The 6,000-nt window shown below is 54.6% G+C and overlaps 1 protein-coding gene across 15 annotated transcripts in view; it reads left to right on the top strand.

Annotated features, from left to right (window-relative positions):
* The first annotated feature begins 1,813 nt into the window (after window positions 1-1,813).
* The window catches only part of NRCAM (neuronal cell adhesion molecule), a 279,250-nt gene continuing 275,063 nt past the window's right edge, over window positions 1,814-6,000 (top strand). For 14 of the 15 annotated variants that reach the window (XM_046020758.1, XM_046020756.1, XM_046020751.1 and 11 more), the window contains exon 1: window positions 1,814-1,988. The gene's annotated coding sequence lies outside the window, so the exon portion shown is untranslated. Of the gene's footprint in view, window positions 1,989-2,045; window positions 2,091-6,000 lie in introns of those variants that run through there. The other variant, XM_046020743.1, reaches the window with a different exon arrangement.

Genomic DNA, 6,000 nt, shown 5'->3' with positions numbered 1-6,000 from the left:
GGCAGATCATGAAGGAGCATGCCAGAAGATCTGGAATTTAATTTATAGGCAACAGAGAGCCAGGCCAAACTTTGACATAAGAGTATCATAAAATCACGTTCTTTTTTCCTTTCCTTGCTCTTTTCTTTCCTCCTCTTCCTCCTCCTCCTCCTTCTTCTTCTTCTTTAAAGGTCATTCTGAAGGAAATTTGGAGAATTCATGGAGAGGTGAGAAGTACTCAGGTGGTAGGATAAGGACCAGGCTCTGAACAAAGACCCAGTGGCCAGAAGTGAGAATACTGTTTCAGTAACGGTGCTTTCAAGGATAGGAGGTACTGTGGGGCAGAGTGCATCTGGTGGCAGGAGGAGGAGAGGGTGGCAGGAGGGGAAAGAAAAGAAGGCTGCTAGCCTGCGTGCGTGGTGCTGTGGGTTCAAGGGTCAAGTTCGAACTGAAGTTAGAGCCTTAAAGCCCCAGCAGAGGAGTGGGGCAGGGACTAGAAGGATGCCCCGGTGCCTTTTAGTTCCAGAATCTGAGCCCTAGTTCTGGGGCCTGGAGCCTGGGGGTGGGGAGCAGGGAGGAGGGGCTCCATCAATGTTTTCTTTCTTTCTTTTCTTTCTCTCTCTTTTTAAAAAAAATATTTTTATTTATTTACTTGACATAGACACAGAGGGAGAGGGAACACAGCAGGAGGAGTGGTAGGAGAAGCAAGCCTGCGGTGGGGAGGGAGCCAGACATGGGGCTGTGGATCCCAGGATCCTGGGATCATGACCTGAGACAAAGGCAGAGGCTTAAGGACTGAGCTACCCAGGCGCGCCACCATCAGTGTTTTTTTGAATGAAACTAGAAAATGGAAGGAAACTCGGTTCTCTAGCAGAGCTCAGTGAGAGCTGGAACCAGCAGTAAAGGGTCAGGCAAGCTTGTGATACCTGGCGTTTGGGAGGAAGCTCTCAGAGCTCAGGCCGCAGACTGCGGATTACTGAGGACCCTGAGCGCCAAACTTAGGATCTTGTCACCACCTAGGACACGGTGGAGAGGGGCCTCTGCACCCTGAACTATGAACCCGCAGTGTGTTTGCTAAAATACTACACATTTAGAAAACCTTAACTCTCTTTTTACCTTACATATACCCCTCTAAAATGCTCACAAATCTGGAAATAAGCAAATTTGAAGTTTCCTGGGACCAGAAGACCCAATTCCTACCGCGAATAGACAGCATCTACCTGAAGCTGAAGGCTCCCTTTCTGGGGGCTGTTTGAAAGTAACAGCTGCAAAGTAAATAAATACAGATAAAAAAATAAATATAAAAATGTCCTCCCCCCCCCCCCCCCAAGACCACCAATCTCACCCATCTAACTGGTGAGTTTCGAAGAAATTAAATGCTTTACAAGAAGAAAATGGAAAGACCACAGATCTCGGACAGAAAACTAAGCCCTTGAGAGCCGCATTTAAAAACCTCCCGTTTTCTGGAACGTCTTTTATAGCCAAATCCCTGCCACCCTCGTCCCCGGAACGTTCCCTCCCTCCGCGCCCCCGACCCCGACCCCGACAACCGCCGCGGAACACTCTCGCAGGGTGACGTGGGTCGGCTGGGCACGGTATCCCAGGTGAGGGGGCCACCCAGTCCCCGAGGCGCGGGCGGCCGGAGCCCATTCGCCGCCGCCGCCGCCGCCGCCGCCGCAGGGGCGGGAGGGGCTGGGCCAGCCGGGGAAGGGCGGGGGACGCCGGGGAGGAGTGCGGGGCGGGGGGTAGGACGCTAAAGCAAGCCGCGAGGAGGAAGAGCGCGGCGCGGGGCGGGGGCGCAGGGGCGGGAGCGGCGGGGGGCGCGCGCCGACGCGGGGCCAGCCCTGCTTCGCCCGGGTCGCGGACGGACGCGCGCCGCAGTCGCAGCCCCAGACGCGCGGCGCAGGGGACAGTGCGGGGCGGCGGGAGGCTACAGCTCGGTCGGGAACGGACGACGTCTGCGCTCCAGGATTCCGGGGGCTCAGCAGCGGTGGGCGCGGCGGAAGAACGTGAGTAGCTCAGTGCGCGTCCGGCGGTGACACTCAGTTCTGCTCGGGGGCGACGGCTGGAGCGGAGGAGGGTGCGGGGGTCTGCTGTGTTGTCACTCGGAGGTGGGTCAGGGGATCCGCAGAGCGCCCTCCCGGATGGCAACCCCGCGCCACTCTCTTTGCTGCAGGGCGAACCTGGTCGCCAACTCCCTTCCTCCCCTCAGGCCTAGGACGCGCCGGCGGGCGCCAAGCTGGAGGAGGGGGACCGGCGCCCGGGCGGGGGCACACTGAAATGCGGCAGCACTGGCCGGCGCGGGCGGGCCCTTCACCTCCTCGGGTCTGTGGCCAACTTCTGCATCCGCGCCCGCGCTTTCCGGGAAGCCCTGCCTGGGGTCCCTGGGTGGTCATTTGGGCCTGGCTGCTGGGGCCCGGCACCGCGGGTTGCCCGGCAGGCACACGGAGGGCGCGAGGTGTCACGCCAGGGTGCCGGCGGCACGAGGAGCGCAGGTGCCGGGCCGGCGCGCACCGGCGAGTGCGCGTCCGGGTCCCCGCGGACACATCTGGGCGTGGGCTTTGTTCGGATGTGCTCACACCTGCGCCGATCGCGGGTACTCGGGGCCGAGGCGACCTCCACTCTCGCCGCCCCGGGGGAGAACTCAGGGAATCGGGGGGAACCGGAGAGACGGCGAAGGCAGCAAGGTGGGGGCTTTCCGGGGGTTTTGTTGGCCCTACAGGTGCGGATCCCCGGGGTCCCGGCGCCCCGCCCAGCCTCCGGAGGCTGGGACTTGTTGGGGCTGGCCCACCGGGGTTTGGGGCTGACCCAGAAGAGCCCCTTCCCTGTCCGGACTCCCTGGAGTGGGCTCTGGCAGCAGCTTGGCCTGGGGATGCTGTGCTGAGCGGGGAGTGATGCCGGCTTTGGAGCATCCATCTCGCCGCTAGCGCCATCTGCGCTGTGCGCCGCCCCCGGCTCCCTCCTGGACGCGCGGGTGGGCGCCGCCGAGTGTTGGTCCTCGACCGCTCGCCGGCTCGGCCATTCCCGACCCCCAACTCCCCGCGCGCAGAGGGGACCGGGGGTGCGGCGGTCGTGTGGAGCCGAGGACTCGTCATCACTCCGGAGCGGTGTACCCTGGGCAGCCGGCGCGGCTTGGAGGGTTTCTCGGGCCCGGGGGACTGGTGATTAGGCCGCTTCCCTTCGCTCCCGCTCGCCTCCCCTCTCCCCGGCTCCCGGCCCTCGGCCGCATCCTCTGTCCCCTGCGCGCTCGGGGGCCGTCCTGCGCAGCTGCGGGCGCGGAGGGAGGGCGCTAAGCGGTGGAGTCTCCTTCCACCCCCTCTCTTCTGCCTCACGCGTAGCTGTTTGTCCTAAGAGGAAAACGTTCTTTTCCTTCTCGGTCCCGCTTGGTTAACGCGCAGAGGTGCGGGTCTGAGGGGCTGGGCCCTGCCTCGCCCCAGGCTCTGGCGGGGAGGAGAGATGGAGGGGAGCGTCAAGGGGCGGGAGGCTTGCGTTCTGCATCAGGAGCTCCCCCTGGGGCTGTCAGGAACGCTGTAGCCACGGAATACAGACCTACGGAGGCTGGACTGTTTGGTTGCGACTGCTTAAGGCTAACCATACCCTTGTTATTAAAATATTGTAATAATAACTCAAGAGTAAAGGAGAGCTTCCGGAGGTGCTGAAATGGATTTAGAACCCTGGGTACTTCCCACGTTAATGGTAATGATAGTCAACATTTTTGAGTGCTTCAGGTGTACCAGGCGGTGTGCACGGTACACGTATCATCTTATTTAATTTCCACAGCATATTACCCTATTCTTAAAATTAGGAGGTGGGGTCTTGAGAGGTCAGGTTAACTTTCCCAAGGCCACATAACTAGGAAGTGGGGGAAGAAGGGTTAGTTTTTGCCCCTACACTTTGCCATCCATGACCATGTAAATGGGGCCTTTTGGAGGCTTATCATATTAGTTTAGGGCAAGCCTAAAACCACCAAGCGACCAGGGACATTATAAGCCCATTCACTTCTGACCCCTGCAGACTTCACAATAGCTAGCGGTATTGTAACTCAGCAAATTGTATTGTGGAATAGCCTTTTTTTTCCTTTTTTTTTGGAATAGCCTTTTATTGCCCTGGGTCATCCTCAAATTCCTTTACATGTTCTTTTTTTCCTGTTAGCTTGAAAGTGTTAGCCCAACCAGTTACAGTCATTGGACTCTTTTTAGTGACCAGACTCCCCTGTGGTTATAGAGCCTGAGAGTTTCCTGGTACACCACAATTCTTGAGAAAACTTTTTTTTTTTTTTTTTTTTTTTTTTTTTTAAGGGAAGGCCAGCATTTCCATTTGGCAAGGGATTCTCGTCGGCGGCTCCCAGTCCTGAATCTCCTTTGTAGACTATTTTGACTGCAGAAGATTTACTCCTCAAATTGGATATTGAATTTGAATAGGACCCTACTATAAACTCTTAGGAAAGTGTTCCCTATCCTGACTATATGACCATCTGTGCATTTACAAAGATTCTTCATATTAACTAGTGAAACATGAGTTTGAACTAAAATAAAACCTATTCCTGGGATGGCTTTTAGAATGATTGTAATTGACCAACTGCAAAAGTGAATTCATTGTGCCTTCTTAATCCTTCTGACTCATGGTCTTCCTTCAACCTGCTTTGTACTTCATTACAGGAAAGTTGCAAAACATTTCACATCATCCAGGAATTTGAGAGCTGCAAGAGAACACTGTGTCTAAATGTTTCAGTTTCAAAATGAGTACAATGGGGCTCGGAGAGTTCACCCAGCCACCTAATGCAGGGTAGTGAGGCAGGCCAGTATCCCAACGTGACATCATTTTGTTACTGCAGCAGTGACAGTAAATGAAAAGCAAGTCATCTTTAGCAATGGCACTTCCTGTGAGGCTGACGTGATAGTGACAAGGATAGCCAGGGTATAAGTGCTTCAGAAGCACGAGAGGGGACTGAGAATGTGTATGCCTGGGCTACAGAAAACTTAAGAATCATTTTGGGGTGCCCGGGCGCCTGGATGCCTCGGTCAGGTGAACATCAGGTTCTTGGTTTCTGCTCAGGTCGTGATCTAGGGTCCTGAGATCAGGCTCTGCGGCTCAGAGTGGAGTCTGCTTGAGATTCTCTCCCACCTGCCCCTCCCCAGCTTGCTATCTTTCCCTCTCTCTCTCTCCAAAAAGAATCATTTCAAATAATGTTCTCATGTAGGTGGAGTTTTCCTTGTGTAATTAGAATTCCTTTGTGTAAATAGAAGATGCAGATATTATATTGTGTATGTACAAAGGAGCTATTTAATGGAACCCCGCAGGAAGCTTTTCTGGTAAAGAGATTCATTCATTCATTCATAAATATGTGCTCTGTGTGTGGCCTGCTGTCCTAGGTACTAGGAACTAGGAACCAGAGTTCCAGCCTTCAGGAAGAGTAATTCTAACTTTCTTATCTAGGGCTGCACACTTCTGCACACAGACTCTTTTTCCCATATCATAAATGTACAGCTTGATGAACTTGTTCAAACCCAACACACCCGTATAACTGGTGCTCCAGGGAAGGAACAGAACAGTATGAATGGCTGAGAAAGCCCCCCTGTGGCTCCTACCAGTCATTACCCCCTCCCTTGAGGGTCCACCCTGAGATACCCATGCTTTATTTGCTGAGATTCTTGCCAGGAAATCAGAAGGATTTTGTTTTAGTCAGCTTGGGCTTCCATAACAAAATTCCGTAGACTGGGTAGCTTAATGAAGAAAAGCGTGCTTTCTTCAAGTTCTGGAGTCTCTAGTTCTGAGATCAGGGTGTCAGCGGGGTCAGGTCCGGTGAGAGCTGTCTTCCTGGCTTACACACACCCGTCTTGTCTCTGTGCGCTCAAACATGCTTTCCCCGCTGTGTATGAACAGACATCATCTCTCTTCCTCTTCTTATAAGGCCACCGATCCCGTTAGATTAGGACCCCACCCTTATTACCTCATTGAACCTTAATTAACTCCTCCCTAAAGCCTCATCTCCAAATACAGTCCTATTAGGAGGTAGGTCTT

The sequence above is a fragment of the Meles meles genome, chromosome 10 (genome assembly GCF_922984935.1).
Source record: "Meles meles chromosome 10, mMelMel3.1 paternal haplotype, whole genome shotgun sequence".
NCBI lineage: Eukaryota > Metazoa > Chordata > Mammalia > Carnivora > Mustelidae > Meles > Meles meles.
This window is presented reverse-complemented; position numbering and strand designations above follow the sequence as displayed.